A 23,821-nucleotide genomic window follows, 5' to 3' on the forward strand; every position below is an offset into this window, starting at 1 on the left:
GGTTCAGCTGAGAGGCTGGAATGATTGAATCTCTCTTCCTGTTCATGTAATCACAGTGCCTCTCCTTCCCACATAGCTTTTTACATGGGTCTCTACACATGGTCTCTCCAACAGAGTAGATAGACTTTCATCATGGAGGGTTAGAGTTTCCAAAAGCAAGAGCTCTACGTGAGGGTGAAGCAGAAGCTGTCAGTCCTCTTAAAGTCAAGGAATGGAACTGGCAAAATGCCAGTGTCCACCATATTTGTTGGTAATTGCAAGCTACAGACTGTCCTTAGAGATTGGCTACCATAGTTGACCCGGCCTCCAAGTATTAATAGTCTTCTTTCATAAAAAATGCACTCAGATCCAGGAACCCCAAAAGCCTTATCCTACTGTGGCGTAAGGCTCAATCTTGAGGCTAAATATATTTACCTTTAAATGAGGTGAGGTGTGGCTAAGTTTCCTTGATCTCCTCCTGATCCAAAGACCTGTGAACTAAAATGGCAAGTTATTCTGTCCTCCACATACACAACATAAAATTGTAAAACAGGTTCAGGAGAACTGAACAAATAACAACAACAGAAGAAGAGGGATGTCAAAATGGGAGACGCAAAGCAGTCCCTAGCAATGCTAAAATCCAGCCAGGTATGTGTTGACAGTTGCCCCTGCTCCATTGATTAGCTCTGTTTCTATTCCCTGGTTCTCCTCAACTAAGCTTTGCCCACTGGGCTCTTAACTATTCCATTTTTGAGGAAAAATGGTCCATTGTTTACATTTGATTAGCTCTCCTAGCCTGGTTCCTGCTTGTAGGAAGTTGGAGAGTCAAAGATCTCTTTGCATTTTGAACGATGTTTGGTCTTCTCTTTTCAAGCTGTGTAACTTCTTTGAAGTCTTTGTAGACTTTCTGTATATCAAATTATAATCCATTCCATTAGACCGAAATCATACTCACAAATCTCTTTGAGACAGACTTCCCTCTGCCTTGGGCTGAGGTCAAGGTGTTGAAGGATAATATTTTAAAAGACTTATAGAAGCCCTCTTATTTACAAGAGTTGGTCTAAGAAGAATGCCCATAAAATTCTTAGAAATCTTTGTGTCTAGCTGAGAGGATTTACGAGGCACCATCCTAAATCTTTCTGAGGTCTTAACAAAAGAGCATTATGGCCACACCCTTGGAATTTAACCCTGAGACCATATTTTACTGACAGAGCCCTGGATCTGATCTTTTCTCTCAAGCCAGTTCTTATTTTGAGACCTGTGTGAAACAGTTTTATCCTCAAACCCAGCAGGATCTTACATGGAAATGTATTCTCTGGATTCTATTAGAAACTTGCGTTTCTCATTAGTTCATCATTCTGTATCAGATGATAGATAGATAGATAGATAGATGATAGATAGCCTTATCGAAACTGATTACACTTTCAAAATTCTGCTCAGAATTCTCCTTACCCAAATACTCAATTCCATTAGGTGTATTTTTCATTTTCCACACTATCATAAGAATCACTGTGGCTTAACTTTTCACCGCTACAAAACACTGGTCACTTTTTTCCCTTAGAAACAATTAAAAGTGGTGTGGGTAGATCAGCAGCCCTTACAGGATTACCTTAGAAGAAGTCATTGCATGTTCTTCATTCAAGGAGAGATTCACCTCAGATGTGAAAAAAAGGTTGCTTGTACTGGCAAAGGAGGGTCAAAACAATGTAAGGCTTCAAAATCCTCAGCTTCACTGGCAATTGCCCAAATGACACCAGAAGAAGTTTCAGGGGCTCCTTCCCAATCAAAGCCTTAACTTTAACAGTGGTCTCTGCAAGATCGTGATTATAATTTGTGGAATAATAAAGCGTCCTCTAGGATTAAAGTTTGTGTTTAGTTTTGAGAAGGTCAGTCCTGTGGTTGTTAGCAGACAATGGTTTCTTTGAGGGCAGTTATAGAAGCTTTTTGGATCCTTACCAAAGTATGAGCAGATAATTAAAAGCCTAAGCTCATCATCTTATTTCTCCAAGTTTTTCAATGCAATTAGAAGTAACAGATTAAATGCATTATACTCCTTATGTTCATTTATGCCATCATTTTCACTATTGCAGCAACTTTTTGGTCACCCAAATATCTACTTTCTATAGGCAGTTGTTGCCTCATCATAGTGAAAGCCTCCATAATTTCACAGCCAAGTATTTGGACATGGGCTTTGGGTTGCTACTGGCCATCAGGACCAAAAAGTTGGGAAGGAGAGATGGACATGTAGTGGCTAAGGACAAAGATAAGCTGGAAGCTGCTGGCATGTCTCACTCTGCCTCCAACAGTGACATATTCCAAGTATAGTGTCTGCTGCTTCACTTACACATCCTAAATATTATGGTTTTCTTTTTTTTCTTTTCCTTTTTTGACAAATGTCAACCTAGAATCAGAGTTGGTGTTCTATGAAATTTAGTTTCAGATGAGCCAAGTTAATATGATTGGAAACAATCACAATGGAACCATAAAGAGAAGTAGCACTGGCTTAGCCGAGCTGACACATGTTTAGGCAATTTGACACAGACAAGACTGTAATACTTTTATGAGCTCAAGTTATTAGTATTTGTTAATGTTCATTGCCCTGTTTTCACATAATTATAAACAAAATTTATTTTAAGCAAAACAAAAGTCCTCTATTGATAGTGTTCTGTGTATTGAAGAATTAGAAAATTTGAAGGAAAAAAAAACTGTTCATCATTCAGGTGACAGACTTGGAAAATGCAGAATCAGAGATTTGATAAATGAAGTTGGATCATGTAAGCACCATGTATGGGATGTAAAGCGAAGTAAGACAGGAGGATAAGAAGCTGTTGGGAATTGAAAATGGAGCCCTAAAACATGGTAATTAAAATTTAAACAAAGAGGTTCTGTGGCAATGACCATATGAGTGTGTGGGGGGGGGTGGGTGGGTGCACGCACTGGAATAGTGAATAAGAAACTTTGTTCCTTGGATCATTCTTGAATTTGAGACTTTGCAGTGTCTGAAAGAGAGACTGAAGTACAGAGTTTTGTACATAAGCTTATTATAGAATTTACTTCATGCCAATAACTTAGATTTTAAGCGTTGCATTTTAGAAAAATAATTTTGTGTTATTTTCTAAAGTTTGCAGTCCTATCAATTTAAGATAAAAATGAAATGAAATTATTTCTGTGTATCTGAATGGGTACCTTTAAATGATTATACAAGTTATTTTAAAATGAGTGGTACAGGGTCTTCTTAGGAAAAGCACTAGACATTTGATGGAAGAGCTGAAGAGCATAAAAGAGACAATGATTGATTTTAACTAGTCATGCTTTTAACCTGTTAGAACTTGAAGTCCAGCAGACTCTGAGATAGTCAAAGATGATTTAAGAAATAACAGACACAGGAAAGCCACAGTAAAACAGATGCTGCAAAAACATTGCAGTGAACAAATACATCTCAAAAAGAAAGCAATCATCCTCTACTCTTTGTCATATGTTGCAATCATCCACATGATTATAAACAAGTGATAGTACCAGAAAAATAAAAAGTGATTTTTGTTGCTTGCATCTGTCAGCTTTCCTTCCCATTAATTTTTTTTTCCCAGATGCACATGTGAACTTTACATCAGGTCAGTGTTCAACTAAAGCAAGAGCTTCTTGTAAGAGTGATGCCTTGATTTGCCCTTTTAACACAACTCTTAAGGAACAATTACAGGGATTTTTCTGGGAAAGATGGAGCAAAGGGATTCAGGGAATATTGGAAAGTGAAGGCTTATCAGTAGAACAACACTTTTATGTAACTGAAGTTACATCAACAAGTATTACAGTCTTAGAACTATGTCTCTTTTCTATATTGTTTGTTCTGTGCAGTTTTGTTTCAGTATATGGAAATAAATGGGAGAAAATAGGATATTGTATTAGTTCGCTAGGGCTGCCATAACAAAATACTACAAACTGGGTGGCTTAAAAACAGAAATTTGTTTTTTTTATGATTCTGGAGGCTGGAAGTCCAAGATCAAGGTGCCAGGAAGCTTGATTTCTCCTGAGGCCTCTCTCCTTAGCATGCAGGTGGTCCTCCCTCTTTACACTTGCACACTTGGTGTTTCTTCTTCCTCTCCTCCCCTCCTCCTCCCCCTCCCCCTCCTCCTCCTCCTCCTCCATAGATTTCATGATATATACTCTGTTTTTGATTCTCATATCAATAGCATGGGATTCATATTATTATTACTACTCTCAAATAACAAGATAAAGCTCAGAGAGATTTAGTGAATTGCCCTTTTTTATTCAGGAAGAAGGTGCAATGCCAGGATATGACCCTAGTTTTGCTGACTTTACTACTCTCTACTAAAACTGCCTCTGGATTTTATTCAAGAAATGTTAATAAGTTGTGAATCAACATCAGGAATTGGCAGATGGTGCCTAGCTATACACATTATTCAACTTAATTATATTTAATTAGAATGATCAAAATGTGTGTGTAGGAATACAGATGTGTATTTAAAAACTCACTAGCTTTATGAATGTGAGACTTGAATAGTCAACTAAATTGTATCATTCAGAATCTTAATTTCTTATAAATTCCTTTTAGAAGTTTTTTTTTGAATTAGAAACTTGATTATAAAGCTGAACTTCTACAAATACGCACTGTGTACACAATTCTAGCTAGTGTTTATAGTGAAAGACAGACATAATGTCTTTTTAAAATTGAATTGCCAAAAGTAATTCCCTATCTTTAAAAAACATAAGCTACAATTTAGCACAAGAAATCTAAAGAGAATACAAATCACATTGGCCCAAATATTACATGGATTTTTAACATGTGACGTACACTATACACTAGGCATTGATTTATTATAACTGTGAATATATTAAATGGAATCCCAGAAATCTATGCAGTCCCTTAACTAAAGCAATGAATTCTATGAGGTTTAGTTGAAAAATAAAGGAGGAAAAATTTTCAGTCATTCTTTAATATTGGAACCAGGTAGGCCTGCTGACTATTGACCTCCAACCTTTATCACATACTCAGATGTCCCATAAAGGCAGAGGCAACTAGACTCCATTCTCTGTGTTCTACCTGAAGTCCTCATTCTTGTTTGTTTTTCCTTTGTTTCATGTTATAAAAGCACCCCTCAAACTTATCCTTTCAGTTAAATTATTTGTTTTAAGTATACCTGTTTTTGTCTGATTCTAAGCTTTTTCAAACTCTTTAGCTGAACCCATCATTGTCAGTGGGCACATCTCACTTTATCTCAGTACATGGCACATGTACTGAGCACATGTACTCATGTACATGTGCACATGTACTCAGCACATGGTACAAATCACTGTATTCTTAATTACATCCAGTGGTTGAGTAAGAGGAAACTGCTATTCTTAAGTGCCTATGTTTTACCAGGCTCAAACTAGTTGATTTATATACATTTAACCCTTTTAACAACTTAATGAAGTAGAATATATTATTTATGATTTAACTATTATTTTCAGAAAGCTGAAATACTGAGATAATTTAAGAAGCTTGCTCAAGGCACATACATAGCAGAAATGAGAAAAAAGTCTATACATTACAATGTTGGGAGAAGAGCATAGACATTGTAGAAATAATAGAGCTTAGTTGAAGTATCCGCCCTGCCACTTACCACTGAAACCTTAGTTTTCTCATTTTTAAAATGAAAATATAAATTATATTTATCTTAGAGTATAGCAAGAATTAAATGGAAAAAAACAGGGAAAGTTCTTATTATTTGGAACAAGTTATGCTATCAATCATCATTGCTTATTTTTGTATGGTTGCACTTTTATCCTACCATTCAACACTACTGAATTACTTGAAGAATAAATAAGGTTGCTTTAGGATAATAGCGGCTGAGTAAATCTGAATTTCTCACCATGTCCTTCCAGATGAGCATGGTATGAACAAATAAAACAGAAGAAATATGAAATAAAAACACATGTTTCACCACTTAGCTATACTAGAAGGCAGAGATTTTTCACAAATGCAATTATTTATAAAGAAATAACCACCATATTTCAATAATACATGTTGTGGGTGCAGGGAATGAGGGAGAGGAGACTTAAGAGAGCCTCAAAAGAGGAGAAGAGAGTGGAGGTCTTAGACAAAGCACAGATAAAGTCACCCACAGAAAGACAGAATCTTAAAACCAAGGTCAAAATACTGAACACACATCTGGGAGTTGGTAGTTCACAACACTAGCTACATAGAAGGGGGTTCAAAGAGACCTACGCCAACAGTGACACTCTTAGAGAAGCATTGTTTTTTTCTAGGAGAAAAGGAGCTATGTAGAGGTAAGTGGTGCTTCTCATAGAAATGGCAAGGATGGGGTAGAAGGCAGGATGGAATACCCTGAAACAGGCAAAAGTCAGACCAACTGTATATGAAGCTCCTGTAGTAAGTAAGCATAGAGAGAATGTAAATCAGATTATTAAAATTTCTCACAACAAAAGACCTTCAAAGTGAAAGATGATAACGTTCCAAATCTTCAAACAAACATGAACAAATATTAAACAAGAATGGAATCAGCAATTCAAAACTTGAAGAGTGAATTTGCATTTTAAAAAACACAGCATGAAATACAAGATTTGATTGAACTCAAGAAAAAAAAATTTATTAAAAGTCAATCTCATCATTAAAATGAAAAATAAATTACAAAATGCCCAAAGGAGATAGATTTGAATGATAATTTAGTAAGGGCCTTTGGAGAAAGATAGGAAAAAACAGCCAGTAGAATAAAAATTAGATCCTAAAAAGGACCAGATCAAAAGTGACTGAAATGGAAGACAGGCAAAAAAAATCCAACATATATAATTGGATGATATGTAGAAGAAAAAGAAAACAAAGAAACAGAATAATGCTTAAAATTAGAATACAAGAAAAATGGTCTTACCAAAAAATCCACATGGACTTGGGAAAATTGGCCTAGAACAATCCACTGCAAGACACAATTTAGTAAAATTATTGAGCCAAAAATCATAATATAGATGTGTACAAGTTTCACTTATAACATGTATAAGTTTCTATGTACCCAGCAACCACCTATATGGAGCAGAAACTACAGAGGATGGGAGAAGAAAAAGAAAAACTCTCATAATCAAATACCAAATACTTTAACATAAGATTCCCAGTGCAAGATACGTCAAGAGGTTAAAAAATAAGTAAGAATAAAAATAAGGAAGATCTTAGAGATATATATCAAATAATACCCTGATGATAGCCAGTTCTTCTGAAGGATGTATGATAGTCATTAAAAATGGATCATATATTAGGTCACAAAATAATAAATTCCATAGTATAGAACAATTGAAAACAACATACTCTGATGATAATGGAATAAACTAGAAATTAAAATTAAATTAAAAATAATTTATCAATATCTAAATTAATTTAAAATGAGAAAGAAAACCTTTTATTAAACAACACTGGACAAAAAAAATACAATAAATGGAGAATTTCTGAAAAATAATGATGAAAACAATACACATCAAATCTATGGTATGCATTTTAAGCAGTGATCTTAAATTCCTAACTAAAAATGCTAGAGAAAGATCAAAAATGCAATCCAAAAGAAAACACAATAAAGAAAATAATAAATAGTAGATAACAGAAAATGTTGATAACAGAAAAGTAGTAGATAATATTAATAAATGAAATCATGGTTTTTGAACAGAGTTGACAAATCAGTAAATAATTTGATTAATAAAAGGAGACAACACAGATGTAGAAAATAAGAAATGACAAATAGAAAATATCCACATATAAGAAATTTTTTAAATCTTAATTTTCTACCTACTATTTAGTACATATCTATACAATAAATTTGAAGAACAACCTAGACAAACTAACTAATTCCCTAGACAGATACAATTTACCAAAATGAATCACAACGGAGATTAAAGCATTAAAGAGATCAATTTGCACATATATGGACATATATCAAGAGAACATCCCATTTAAAAAGCACTAGTACTAGATGGTTTTACAAGGAAATTCAACAAATTTTTGGAGAACAGATAATATTTTTTTTATACAACAGGTTCTTATTAGTTATCTATTTTATACATATTGGTGTATATATGTCAATCCCAATCTCCCAATTCATCCCACCACCACCAACCCCACTTTCCCCCCTTCATGTCCAAATGTTTGTACTCTACATCTGTGTCTCTATTTCTGCCTTGCAAACCAGTTCATCTGTACCATTTTTCTAGATTCCACATATGTGCATTAATATACGATATTTGTTTTTCTCTTTCTGACTTACTTCACTCTGTATGACAGTCTCTAGGTCCATCCGTGCCTCTACAAATGACCCAATTTCATTCCTTTCTGGGCTGAGTAATATTCCATTGTATATATGCACCACATCTTCTTTATCCATTTGTCTGTTGATGGGCATTTGGGTTGTTTCCATGACCTGGCTATTGTAAACAGTGTTGCAATGAACATTAGGGTTCATGTGTCTTTTTGAATTATGGTTTTCTCTGGGTATATGCAAAGTAGTGGGATTGTTGGGTCATATGATAGTTCTATTTTTAGTTTTTTAAGGAAGCTCCATACTGTTCTCCACAGTAGCTGTATCAATTTACATACCTACCAACCGTGCAAGAGGGTTCACTTTTCTCCACACCCTCTCCAGCATTTGTTGTTTGTAGATTTTCTGATGATGCCCATGTAATTGGTGTGAGGTGATACCTCATTGTAGTTTTGATTTGCATTTCTCTAATGATTAGTGATGTCGAACAACTTTTCATGTGCCTCTTGGCCATCTGTATGTCTTCTTTGTAGAAATGTCTATAGGTCTTCTACCCATTTTTTGATTGGGCTGTTTGCTTTTTTAATATTGAGCTGCATGAGCTGTTTATATATTTTGGAGATTTATCCTTTGTCCGTTGATTCATTTGCAAATATTTTCTCCCATTCTGAGGGTTGTCTGTTCATCTTGTTTATGGTTTCCTTTGCTGTGCAAAAGTGTTTAAGTTTCATTAGGTCCCATTTGTTTATTTTTGTTTTTATTTCCATTGCTTTAGGAGGTGGGTCAAAAAAGATCTTGCTGTGATTTATGTCAAGGAGTGTTCTTCCTATGTTTTCCTCTAAGAGTTTCATAGTGTCTGGCCTTACATTTAGGTCTTTAATCCATTTTGAGTTTATTTTTGTGTATGGTATTAGGGAGTGTTCTAATTTCATTCTTTTACATGTAGTGGTCCAGTTTTCCCAGCACCACTTATTGAAGAGACTGTCTTTTCTCCATTGTATATCCTTGCCTCCTTTGTCCAAGATTAGTTGACCATTTGTGTGTAGGTTTATCTCTGGGCTTTCTTCCCTGTTCCTTTGATCTATATTTCTGTTTTTTGTGCCAGTACCATACTGTCTTGATTACTGTAGCTTTGTAGTATAGTCTGAAGTCAGGGAGCCTGATTCCTCCAGCTCCGTTTGTTTCCCTCAAGACTGCTTTGGATATTCGGGGTCTTTTGTGTCTCCATACAAATTTTAAGGTTTTTTGTTCTAGTTTTGTAAAAAATGCCATTGGTAATTTGATAGGGATTGCATTAAATCTGTAGATTGCTTTGGGTAGTATAGTCATTTTCACAGTATTGATTCTTCCAATCCAAGAACATGGTATATCTCTCCATCTGTTTATATCATCTTTAATTTCTTTCATCAGTGTCTTATAGTTTTCTGCATATGGGTCTTTTGTCTCCTTAGGTAGGTTTATTCCTAGGTATTTTATTCTTTTTTGTTGCATTGATAAATGGGAGTGTTTCCTTAATTTCTCTTTCAGATTTTTTATCATTAGTGTATAGGAATGTAAGAGATTTCTGTGCATTAATTTTGTATCCTACAACTTTACCAAATTCATTGATTAGCTCTAGTAGTTTTCTGGTGGCATCTTTCGGATTCTCTATGTATAGTATCATGTCATCTGCAAACAGTGACAGTTTTACTTTTTCTTTTCCAATTTGTATTCCTTTTATTTCTTTTTCTTCTCTGACTGCAATGACTAGGACTTCCAAAACTATGTTGAATAATGGTGGCAAGAGTGGACATCTTTGTCTTGTTCCTGATCTTAGAGGAAATGCTTTCAGTTTTTCACCATTGAGAATGATGTTTGCTGTGGGTTTGTCGTACATAGCCTTTATTGTGTTGAGGTAGGTTCCCTCTATGTCCACTTTCTGTAGAGTTTTTTCATAAATGGGTGTTGAATTTTGTCAAAAGCTTTTTCTGCATCTATTGAGATGATCATATGGTTTTTCTCCTTCAGTTTGTTAATATGGTGTATCACATTGATTGATTTGTGTATATTGAAGAATCCTTGCATCCCTGGGATAAATCTCACTTGATCATGGTGTATGATCCGTTTAATGTGTTGTTGAATTCTATTTGCTAGTAGTTTGCTGAGGATTTTTGCATCTATATTCATCAGTGATATTGGTCTGTAATTTTCTTTTTTTGTAGTATCTTTGTCTGGTTTTGGTATCAGGGTTATGGTAGCCTCATAGAATGAGTTTGGGAGTGTTCCTTCCTCTTCAATTTTTGGAAGAGTTTGAGAAGGATGGGTGTTAGCTCTTCTCTAAATGTTTGATAGAATTCACCTGTGAAGCCATCTGGTCCTGGATTTTTGTTTGTTGGAAGATTTTTAATCACAGTTTCAATTTCGTTACTTGTGATTGGTCTGTTCATATTTTCTGTTTCTTCCTGGTTCAGTCTTGGAAGGTTATACCTTTCTAAGAATTTGTCCATTTCTTCCAGGTTGTCCATTTTATGGGCATAGAGATGCTTATAGTAGTCTCTTATGATCCTTTGTATTTCTGTGGTGTCTGTTGTAACTTCTCCTTTTTCATTTCTAATTTTATTGATTTGAGTCCTCTCCCTCTTTTTCTTTGTGATTCTGGCTAAAGGTTTATCAATTTTGTTTATCTTCTCAAAGAACCAGCTTTTAGTTTTATTGATCTTTGCTATTGTTTTCTTTGTTTCTATTTCATTTATTTCTGCTCTGATCTTTATGATTTCTTTCCTTCTACTAAGTTTGGGTTTTATTTGTTCTTTTTTCTGTAGTTCCTTTAGGTGTAAGGTTAGATTGTTTATGTGAGACGTTTCTTGAGGTAGGATTGTATTGCTATTAACTTCCCTCTAAAACTGCTTTTGCTGCATCCCATAGGTTTTGGATCAGTCATGTTTTCATTGTCATTTGTCTCTAGGTATTTTTTGATTTCCTCTTTGATTTCTTCAGTGATCTCTTGGTTATTTAGTAACGTATTGTTTAACCTCTTTGTGTGTGTGTTTTACGTTTTTTTCCCTGTAATTTATTTCTGATTTCATAGCATTGTGGTTGGAAAAGATGCTTGATATGTTTTCAATTTTCTTAAATTTACCAATACTTGATTTGTGTCCCAAGATGTGATCTCTCCTGGAGAATGTTCCATGTGCACTTGAGAAGAAAGTGTAATCTGCTGTTTTCAGATGGAATGTCCTATAAATATCAATTAAATCTACCTGGTCCATTGTGTCATTTAAAGCTTGTGTTTCCATATTAATTTTCTGTCTGGATGATCTGTCCATTGTTGTAAGTGACATGTTAAAGTTCCCCACTATTACTGTGTTACTGTCGATTTCTTCTTTTATAGCTGTTAGCATTTGCCTTATATATTGAGGTGCTCCTATGTTGGGTGCATATATATTTATAATTGTTATATCTTCTTCTGGGATTGATCCCTTGATCATTATGTAGCATCCTTCCTTGTCTCTTGTAACATTCTTTATTTTAAAGTCTATTTTATCTGATATGAGTATTGCTATTCCAGCTTTCTTTTGATTTCCGTTTACATGGAATATGTTTTTCAATCCCCTCACTTTCAGTCTGTATGTGTCCTAGGTCTGAAGTGGGTCTCTTGTAGAAGCATATACATGGTTCTTATTTTTGTATCCATTCAGAGAGCCTGTGTCTTTTGGTTGGAGCATTTAATCCATTCACGTTTAAGGTAATTATCGATATGTATGTTCCTATTACCATTTTATTAATTGTTTTGGGTTTGTTTTTGTTGGTTCTTTTCTTCTCTTGTGTTTCCCACTTAGAGAAGTTTCTTTAGCATTTGTTGTAGAGCTGGTTTGGTGGTGCTGAATTCTCTTAGCTTTTACTTGTCTGTAAAGCCTTTGATTTCTCTGTCGAATCTGAATGAGATCCTTGCTGGGTAGAGTAATCTTGGTTGGAGGTTCTTCCCTTTCATCACTTTAAATATATCGTGCCACTCCCTTCTGGCTTGTAGAGTTTCTGCTGAGAAATCAGCTTTTAACCTATGGGAGTTCCCTTGTATGTTATTTGTTATTTGTCCTTTGTTGCTTTTAATAATTTTTCTTTGTCGTTAATTTTTGTCAGTTTGGGTACTATGTGTCTCAACGTGTTTCTCCTTGGGTTTATCCTGCCTGGGACTCTCTGCACTTCCTGACTTGGGTGGCTATTTCCTTTCCCATGTTAGGGAAGTTTTCGACTATAATCTCTTCAGATATTTTCTCGGGTCCTTTCTCTCTCTCTCTTCTCCTTCTGGGACCCCCTATAATGCAAATGTTGGTGCATTTAATGTTGTCCCAGAGGTCTCTTAGACTGTCTTTCTTTCTTTTCATTCTTTTTTTCTTTATTCTGTTCCACAGCATTGAATACCACCATTCCACCTTCGTGGTCACTTATCCATTCTTCTGCCTCAGTTATTCTGCTATTGATTCCTTCTAGTGTATTTTTCATTTCCGTTATTGTATTATTCATCTCTGTTTGTTTGTTCTTTAATTCTTCTAGATGTTTGTTCTTTAATTCTTCCAGGTCTTTGTTAAACATTTCTTGCATCTTCTTGGTCTTTGCCTCCATTCTTTTTCCGAGGTCCTGGATCATCTTCACTATCATTATTTTGAATTCTTTTTTCTGGAAGGTTGCCTATCTCCACTACATTTAATTGTTTTTCTGGGGTTTTATCTTGTTCCTTCATCCAGTATATAGTCCTCTACCTTTTCATTTTGTCTGTCATTCTGTGAATGTGGTTTTCATTCCACAGGCTGCAGGATTGTAGTTTTTCTTTGAGAACAGATAGTATTAATTCTACCTAACTTTAAAGCATAAAAAAAGAGGGAAAAATTTCAAATGTATTTTATGAGCGAAGTATTAAATTGATAAATAAACCTGACAAAGATAGTATGAAAATAACAGGATGGATATCATTTATGCATATTGACACAGCACTTCAAAAATAAAATAGTAGCAAATAAATCAGATTAGAGATGGTAACTTGAGGTGATACTAATAAAATATTGTATGTCAATTATACCTCAATAAAAATAAATATCCAAAAAACAGTGCTTAGCTCATGGCGATGTTGGAAGGATTAAAAGTGTTTATGACTCTGAAGTGTTAGAAAAGTGCTTGGCTCCATAAGTATTCACCATTACTGCTGAATAAGCAAAACATTAAATGAGTATTTATGACACACACAATATACATGCACACACATACAAACACAAAGAGATTATGCTGGGATTTGTACTTATGATCATGATTTTGTCAGAAGAACCAGATTTACCTTCTGGCCTTAGACAGCAGAACTGTGTGTGAAAAGAAGAAAAATTAGTTTAGTTCCCTAAATGTCCCAGTATACTACTTGGAGAGTATTCAGATCCCAGTGCAAGGAGTGGAAATTCAAAGAGAACCAATGGTCTTGCCTATAGAGATGATAAAGATTATTATTTGGAAAAGACACGGTAGCTAGAATTTGTAAAGTAGAATATCCTGAGAGGTATTTTCATAGAGATCTTTGAAGATCTAAAAAGATTCCCCTCAAATTTTTAGCTGAAAACTAATCCACACATGTGTGATGGAAACTATGTGAGAAAGGGAAAAGAATCACTGGAGAGCAATATACTAAAATACTCTCATAGTTTACAGAGAATAGTTTTTGTTTCCACCTTTCAGAATGAAAAGACCTCTGAATGTATAGGTAGTGAGGTGGAGTGCTCAGATCTATTATAAACACATTTCATTTCTTTAATAAACATAGAGGAAAACACTGAATATGATGAGAAAAATGTACTGAAAATTCAAATGGAATGCTGGAGATCAAAACTACAATAGTTGAGAAAGAAAAAAAACACACCGGATAGGTTAAACAGTATATTTGAAACAACAGAAGAAAATGCCACTGAAGTTTTGAAATATTCAAAATGGAATAAGAGAACAAAGGAATTAAAATCAATAGGCAAACCTCAGTAAGCTGTAGGTCAATATCACATAGTCTTGCATACATTCAGTTCAAGCCATTGAAGCCAGAATTTGGGAAAGAAAAAAAATTGAAGAGATAATGGCCAAAATGTTCAAAATGTGAAGAAAATTATACATGGATAGATTCAAACAGTTCAAGAAACCACAATAAATTTAGGATAAAGAAAATCACATCAAAGCTCACAATAATTAAATAGCTGAAAATCAGAGATAAAGGGAAAATATTAAAGGCAGTCAGAGAAATGTGACACATATAGACTGCAGATAAACAGACAAACAAATATGTGATAAACAAATCCTTTTCTTAGAATGCTAATAAACATAGAATAGATTATGAATTGGAAAGTTACTGTTTTAGAATTAATGTAGTAAATTGTATTCTGGTAAAAATCATTGATGGGTACTAAAACCATAGAGTGGAGGGATTGATGTGGAACAGGATATTTATACAATCTCAGAAAGCCCTTCCCATAAATTCATTAATGACAGAAGGAAAAATTGTAACTAAGTGGTGAAGGAATCAGAAAATACTATAGCACGTCTTATGATGTGTTGGACAGACTCTTAGATGGCTACCAATTATACTCTCCTCCTGGTAGTCATGCCTTGTCTAAACCCATTTCTTTGGGTGTGGGCAGAAACTGCTACTCAAATCGATAGAATACCGCAATGATTGTAGAATACCACTTATAAGAGAACATTAGGTAAGACTGTAACTCATCTTGCTAGTAAACTCTTTCACTTGCTGATTTTAATGAAAGAAGCTGCTGTATTGTGAGCTGCACTACTGAGAGATCAATGGAACTATGGGAAGCCTCAGACCATTAGCCAGCAAGAAACTGAGGCCCTCAGTCCTGTGGCCTGCAAGTCTCTGAATTCTCCTAATAACCAAGTGAGATTTGAAGGAGATCCTTTTACAGTTGATCCTTGAAATGACATCACAGCCTCAATTGACATCTTGACTGTAGCAAAGATTCTGAAGCAGAGGACCCAGTTCAGTATAGTCTTCAGACCCAGTGAAACTGTCATACAATAAATGTGTGTACTTTAAGCTGCTAATTATGTGGCCCTATTGTTATACAACAATGGGTAATTAATACACCAAGCAATCAAAATTAACATCATGAATAAGAGATAAATAAAAATTATATGCTACCAGATGTGAGACTCTGAAAAAGACACATCATTTATGTAGTGTCCAAGCCCAAAATGCATAACTTGAATCTCTTCATAGGAGAACATCAGCAATACCCAAGTTGATGAATATTTTATAAAATTGCTAGTTGTATTCTTTAATGGCACAAAAGAAAGAAAATATAAGAAACTGCTCCAGGTTGAAAGCAACTAAATAGACATAACAGCTAAATACGGTTTCTGATCCTAGACTGGATTTTGTATTAGAAAATAAATAACTATAAATCATATCATTGTGGCAATTGATGAAATTGGAATATTCAATGTTAGAGTATGTAAGAGGTGTATTGATGTTAAATTTCTTAAATTTTTTGCCATATCGTGTGTTATGTGTATGTAATTAAATAATTTTGGTCTTAGGAAATGCATGCTGAAGCATTATAGGTTTATAAAGCTACTGTATGATTTTATAAAGAAAGGATAATAAGGCAAATGTGGGAAAGTGTTAAAATCAATAAACTGCAGAAAATATTCAGTTTTTTACAATATTTTGCAAATTTTCTCTTTTAAATTATTTTAAAATAAAATGGCAAAAATAATGATAAAAAAGCATTCAGGTGTTTTTCGACACATTGTATTACACTGAGAAACCTAATAGAACTTAAGATTTCACAGGACTTAACCAGGGACTGTCACACATTGAGCCCTATATATCTTTAGTTACAAATGCACAAACTATCAATGCCTTTTAGCGTCTATTAGCTTGCAGAAATCTTGACATGTAGAGGTAGAAAAAAATATAATTTTTCTCTATTCCTAGTTTAGAAAGTATCCTAATGCATTTTATCAAAAGCTAAATAAAATTCCATGCCACTGGTAAAAAGAACATGAACACGAAATTTAGCAAAGGTAGATAAATCACTGGGACACTGGGAAGTGACTGCAAAGGAAAAGAACTTGAATATTGCAGCAAAACTAGGCCATCTATTCACTTCAGCAGGAATCGATCACTTATAATTTATCTGCAGAGCTGCTTGAGAAAAGAGATGGAAAGCCACAGTATCATTATCATCACCATACAATTACTTATGTGTTAATTGGTAATAAAGCGTGATGATATGCACTGAAAAGAAGAATGGGAGAAGGATCAGAATAGGAATTGGGAAGAGGAGAATTTTAGTTGTAGGCAAGACACAAATAAACCATTTTCTTGCTTCAACTTCTGTCTCTCTGATCCCCAGATTTGAAAAAAAAATGCATTCGGATTTTACTAAATTACTGTTGCTTTCTCTAGTAGTTACAGTGACATTTAAAGTTTTGAAGCATATATATGCTCTACATTATTTTTCTCTGAAATTTCAAAAATATTATTTAATGACATAGCAACTTCAAAATCAAAAGAGTTTTTAAAAATTGGTGGCAGGCTGATCATCAAAAAATCTACAAACAATAAATGCTGGCGAGGGTGTGGAGACAAGGGAAGCCTCTTGCACTGTTGGTGGGAATGTAAATTGATACACCCACTATGGAGAACAGTATGGAGTTTCCTTAAAAAACTAAAAATAGAACTACCATACAACCCAGCAATCCCACTACTGGGTATATACCCTGAGAAAACCATAATTCAAAAAGAGTCATGAACCACAATGTTCATTGCAGCTCTATTTACAATAGACAGGACATGGAAACAAGTGTCCATTGACAGATGAATGGATAAAGAAGATGTGGCACATATATACAATGGAATATTACTCAGCCATAAAAAGAAACGAAATTGAGTTATTTGTAGTGAGGTGGATGGACCTAGAGTCTGTCATACAGTGAAGTAAGTCAGAAAGAGAAAAACAAATACCATATGCTAACACATATATATGGAATCAAAAAAAAAATGGTTCTGAAGAACCTAGGGGCAGGACAGGAATAAAGACGCAGACATAGAGAATGGACTTGAGGACTCGGGGAGGGGGAAGGGTAAGCTGGGATGAAGAGAGAGAGTGGCATGGACATATATACACTACCAAATGTAAAATAGATAGCTAGTGGGAAGCAGCCACATAGCACAGGGAGATCAGCTCAGTGCTTGTGACCACCTAGAGGGGTGGGAAAGGGAGGGTGGGAGGGAGATGCAAGAGGGAGGAGATATGGGGATATATGTATATGTATAGCTGATTCACTTTGTTATAAAGCAGAAACTAACACATCATTGTAAAGCAGTTATACTCCAATAAAGATGTTAAAAAAAAAACAAACCCTTCAGGCTATATAATATCTTTTCTTTTTTTAAAAAATATTACTGACTCTGGAGTTAGACATTAAGTGCAATCATATATCCTTATTTCTTCAATCAATAAAATAGAATTTTTAGAAATTTGTTATAATTATGGACTATTTGAACCTGTTTATCGAAGGACTGACAATTCAACCATAGTAAGAGCAATGATCTCTTGATATGTTTACTGTAGTCTAATACTGCTCAAAAATTAATCAACTCCTTTGAAAAAAAAAATTGGTGGCAGACTGGATGGCTCAAGGGATGTTAGTAGGTTATACACTATCTTTGATTTCTACGTCACGACTTTAAATCCATTGTGCTTAATGACTATTGGCTGTTCAAAGTGAAATGAACTGGTGCGTTTAGCAGAGTTCAACAGTTCTCTAGTCACCCCTATGCCTTAGCAAGCAAGTTAAGAGATTCAGATTAGAAACATGGGTTTGAGGTTTTGACTTTATAATTATCAATCACTTTTGACTTTATAATTATCAACAACTAACTGCCTTCTTTTAGCCTTAATTTCTTTACTTTTTAAAATTTGCATACAAATGAGTATTTAATACATTGTCTATACTGAATTGTTTTATTAAATAAATATTTTATGTGACCACAGTAACATTTATTGAAGGTCTACTAAGGGACAAATACTGTAGTTTACATTACTTCATTTAATTTCATGTAATGCTCATAACTTGCTGTGAGGTAGTTGTTATTGTTCTTAATAAAAGGAAAAACCACCTTAAAGACATTATGCAGCTTCTCTAAGACACATGGCTTTTTTTTTTTTTTTTGAAAGTAAGTCCCAAAGCTGAAAATCATTCATTTAATTATTAAGTCAGCAAACATGACTGGCCCAACTTGCTTCTGTCAAATATTCTCCAGAGCACTGGAGAGACAGTGGTAGACAAAATAGGCAAAGACCAGTCTCTTGGGAGCAAGACACTCAGTAAACAAACATGTCAATAATAACATTTTAGATGCTAATAATATTATAAAGACTATAAATATTGAAGATGGAGTGAGGGGGCATGTTTTGCATAAAATGATCCAGACAAAACTAGAGAACATGACCTTTGACCAGAGACCTGAATAATGACAAGGAACCACATGGCACAAATCTGAACTAATAGTATAAGAACTTTCCAAGCAGGGGGAAGTGTGAAGTTCTGCAACAGGAATGACTTTGATTGTTTGAAGAAAAGCAAGGGGGCTTGCATGCCTGGAGAACAGTGAGCAGGAGGCTCCCTGTAATAAACAGTGTCAAAAAGGCATTGCCTTTGAGTGTGGGGATGAGAACTGAGTGTTAAACCCTTGGAATAATGACTGGGCAGAGAAGGTATGTTGACTGGTCCTCTCAGAAGCAGACACTGAGAAGGAATTAGGAATACAAGTGACGTACTGTAAATCATTGCATGGAAAACATAAAAGAGGGAAGAAGCAGAGTTAAGCAGAGAAAGCCTCCAGACTTTGATGCAGATCTGATAGGGAATGGTAGAAGAAGCAGGACTGAGCAGGGAGAGCTTCAGACTATGAACTGGATCATGATGCAAATCTGATGAAGTGTTGGCCAATCCAATGGGGAACTCCCAAGCAAAAGTTGCCCATGAGGGATTACTGTCATGCTCGGGTGTTGGCTGGGCTGCCCCTGGGTGAATGTAACCTCAGCTCAAATTGAGGAGGATCTTGAAGGCACTGTAGCTGGAGACTAATAACTTACTGCACTCCTTGCAGATGAATGTCAAGTTACTTCTTGAAGGGAGATTTGGGCAGTGTGCCTCTGTAGCTGCCATAGGGGCGGTATCTGGTATACTTTCGGCATACTGCCATTCTCTTTATTTATTTATTTTACTGAAGTATAATTGATGTACAATATTCTGTTAGTTTCAGTTGTACAGCATAGTGATTCAATATTTTTATAGATTATACTCCATTTAAAGTTATTACAAAACAATGGCTATATTCCCCTGTCCTGTACTTGCTGCTTATCTATTTTATACATGGTAGTTTGTATCCCCTAATCCCATACCCCTATCTTGCCCCTCCCACCTTCCCTTGTCCACTAGTTTGTTTTCTACATCTGTGAGTCTGCTTCTGTTTTGTTATATACATCCATTTGTTTTGTTTTTTAGATTCCACAGATAAGTGATAACATGCAGTATTTTGTCTTTGTCTGATTTATTTCACTAAGCATAATACTCTCTAGGTCCATCCATGTTGTTGCAAATGGCAGAATTTCATTCTTTTTTATGGCTGAGTAATATTCCATTATACATATGTACCACATCTTCTTTATCCATTCCTCTGTTGATGGGCACTTGGTTTGCTTCCATATCTTGGCTATTGTAAATACTGCTGTTATGAACATTGGGGTGCATGTATCTTTTCAAATTAGTGATTTGGGGGTCTTTTGGCAGGGGGTGTATACCCAGGAGTAGGGTTGCTGGATCATATGATAGTTCTATTTTTAATTTTTGGAGGAACCTCCATATTGTTTCCCATAGTGGCTGCACCAATTTACATTCCCACCAACAGTGTACACGAGTTCCCTTTTCTCCACATCCTCCCCAACATTTCTTATTTATAGACTTTTTGATGATAGCTATTCTGAAAGGTGTGAGTTGATATCTCATTGCGGTTTTGATTTGCATTTCTCTGATCATTAACAATGTTGAGCATCTTTTCATGTGTTTGTTAGCCATCTGTATGTCTTCTTTGGGAAAATGTCCATTCTGGCCATCTGCCCATTTTTTAATCAGGTTGTTTGTTTCTTTGATATTGAGTTGTATGAGCTGTTTATATATTTGGGGTATTAACACTTTATCAGTCATATCATTTGCAAATATTTTCTCCCATTCAGTAGGTTGTCTTTTCATTTTATTATTGGTTTCCTTTGCTTTTAAGTGCAAAAGCTTTTAAGTTTAATTTAGGTCCCATTTGTTTATTTTTGCTCTCCTCTTTAAAATTCACTCCTCAGGTGTTTATTTGGAGTGCTCTTAAATGAAGTTCTTAGCCATGCTATTCCACTGGGATTTGGGAAATAAATCTTGCCAGAGTTGAAGCCGTGCTGAGACATTGTGATCTCTAACCGTCCTCAGCGTATCTCCAAGGAAGGAGTGTGCAAGAAGGCACCAGAGACCCGGCCTGGCAGCTACAACTGAGAACAGCACCTAGTCAGTTTGACCTTTGGAGGCTAATACTAATGCCAACAACATTTGAGAAGGAAAAATTCAATTTCACTTGAAAATTCTATTTTTAAATGTAGAGTTCAAAATATATTTTTATATCCATATAAGCTAAATGTCCCCAATTAGGGGACTTTGGAACCACTTTACTAAATGTTAGATAAACATTTTCATTATTTTACCTTCATAACATAATTATCAGATAGTACTTCATGAAATATTAGGTAAGTATTTTGAGACCGATCAATAGCAAACTATTAATTTGAGGGCATGAAAGAGTTAAACATAGAGGAACTGGTATATGTTGAGACACTGTTAGTCTGACAGTGTCCATATGTCAGAAGTAACTTATTATAATTATTATTATCTGGCACTATGCTGAAAGATTTATTATCTCCTTGAATTTCCAAACAATCCTATAATGTGTCATAATATTAATGATAATATGATGATGATTAAAATAGTAATATTAATATTGTTCAACACTCTACATTACTCATTTAACCCCCTAACAACTGTGTATAAATACTATTATTGTTGGAAGTCAGGAAGAGAGAAGGAGTTCTCTTTCCTATGTTTGTTATATAGCAAAAATAAGTCCATAAACCCTTCTGCCATCACTTAGTCACCTATATCCTTCCCACTCATTCCTTACATATACTTTTGGACTATATTTGTCACTTACTTTTAACTCATGAGGAGAAGTTAGGAGCATTAAGACAGAAAGAGAAAAAAAACTACAATTAATTTAGTACTTGCCACTTCTGAAGTTTTTATTATTATCCTCATTTTACAGAAGAGGGTACTGTGACACAATGGGATTCGATTGGTGTCCCAGTAGCTAACTGTGTGTCTCCAAGGACCATACTTTTAACCAGTATGCTATTTCTTACTTCTCAGACATACACATGAGGTTTCTCTTACTGTTCATTTTAATGTTATTGGTATAGGAAGTGGGATAGGAGCTGGTGGGTAGTTCACTGTGCGATTTTCCCTGATCTCTAAATTCAGGACACAGTGTGGATTTTTCTTTCCACTGTTGTTTATCTGGATCCATATTGGCAGTCATTGAAGTGCAAAGCCTCTGGGCTTTTAGACTGTACATGCTGGTCAGACTTTCAGTTCAGCTCTAAGGTCCTAGTCAATGTGCTGAGATTGGCGTGTAAATTTTTATAATCCAATTTAGCTCTATCCATACTCCTTTGCAGTCTTTTAATTTTCCCCTCTTGTCTTTCTCCTGATTTTAAAAGACAGATGACTTGGCAAAGTTGCAGAGATTACCAGTCTCCAATAGTGGAGATTACTTCACAATCCTAAAAATAGAAGAAAGAGAAAGATAATTGAGGAAACTGAAAGTAGCCTTGAGTTTGGAGTAAAATGGCCCTGATGTTTAATTTCATCTATGCCATTTATCTGCCACGTGACTTGTGATTTGGCCAAATCCCCTCCTTCTTCTCAAAAAAAAAAAAAAAAAAAAAAAAGGCTTTTTGTACAATATACTTGGTTGCTTTGAGGATTAAAAGAAATGATTTCTATAAAATGTCTAGGATATAGTAAGTGCTCATGAAATATAAGCACCCAGAATTTGGGTGGGGTGGAGATTGATAAATAATTCTCCTGTGGATGTTTTTAAATTTTAGAAAATGGTATATGATTCATTTTTCTCCTACTTTAATATGCTGTCAGCCATGCTAGGAATGTTAAAATATGACAATAATGGGAGGTAAATTGTAAAGAAAGAATGTTGGTTCTTTGTGGCTCTAGAACATGTAAGTTGTAAGCAAACCTGTAAATACATCCATTATTCTCTACTCAAACAGTTATTAGTTATCTATTCTCAGATCATGTGTTACAGATGAGTGAAATAAAGCTGAGTACTACCCCCTCCAAAAAAACATTAAATGAGTGCCATTAAATACCATAATGATATATAGAAATCAAGAATAGAACTGAATTTCATTTCAGACTCTTTATCTAACAAGTAGAGAAATCTTCAAATTCTGAAATTAGAATTTTAAAGGGAACATTTTTTCCCACCTAGAACAAGTTAGACAATTTGTATATGAATATTGTCCAGTCCTGAGAAAATAAACATTGTTAACCTATTAATGTTTCAAAGAAATTTAAGTAATAATGAATAAAATTGGAGATGTCCCCATTGCCAACCATCAAGATTCAGGGTTGATAACTTTTTTTTTTTTTTTTTTTTTTTTAGGGTTGATAACTTTTATCCTCACCCTTTCTTGCACAAGTCATGTATCTTTCAACATGTTTAATGTTAAGAATATTCTAAGACTGATACTTGTAATATTAATGAGGCGATATTTTATTCTTTTGTAAAAGAAAATAACATTAAATAAGATACTTTATTGAAAGTTCTCCAAACAATTAAGAGGACAAGTCATTACCATTAATGATGCCTTATGAAGAAACATGATTGCAGAAATATAGATTATTTTAAACTACAATATTTAATTTATCAGAAGGAAACCTAAGGCTCGTGACAGATCAACACCCAGAATATCCATGGGTAAGTTAATTGCTCATTTGATGACAGGATTGATTAGGCAGAAAAGCAATTTCTATGAAGCATAAAATTTGGGAAATGAACTGTTTAATTTAATGAGGAAAATTGCTGTATAGACCATTCATGACTGATCATATTATTAGTTATACAAGTTCCAAGATGAACGTCAAGTCTTATCATTTATGATAACCACAGAATATTAGTGTAGCTCTTTCTTTGAAAGCCTTGTGGAAGTACTGTCACACAAGTATCCTAGGAAGAAGACATGAAATATTAAACATAACACTAATGAGATTAATATACAATCATTCTTCTGAAAGAGCATTTCAATCAATCTTCAGAATGGAGGAACAAGTAATACCAAACTCATTATGCTTATGGAAAATTATGAGACAGTGACCCTAAGCAGCTTGTTCAAGGTCACAAAATAAAATAGTTTCTGACATACAAATAGAATCCAATCCATCAAAGC

The sequence above is a fragment of the Balaenoptera ricei genome, chromosome 6 (assembly GCF_028023285.1).
Source record: "Balaenoptera ricei isolate mBalRic1 chromosome 6, mBalRic1.hap2, whole genome shotgun sequence".
NCBI lineage: Eukaryota > Metazoa > Chordata > Mammalia > Artiodactyla > Balaenopteridae > Balaenoptera > Balaenoptera ricei.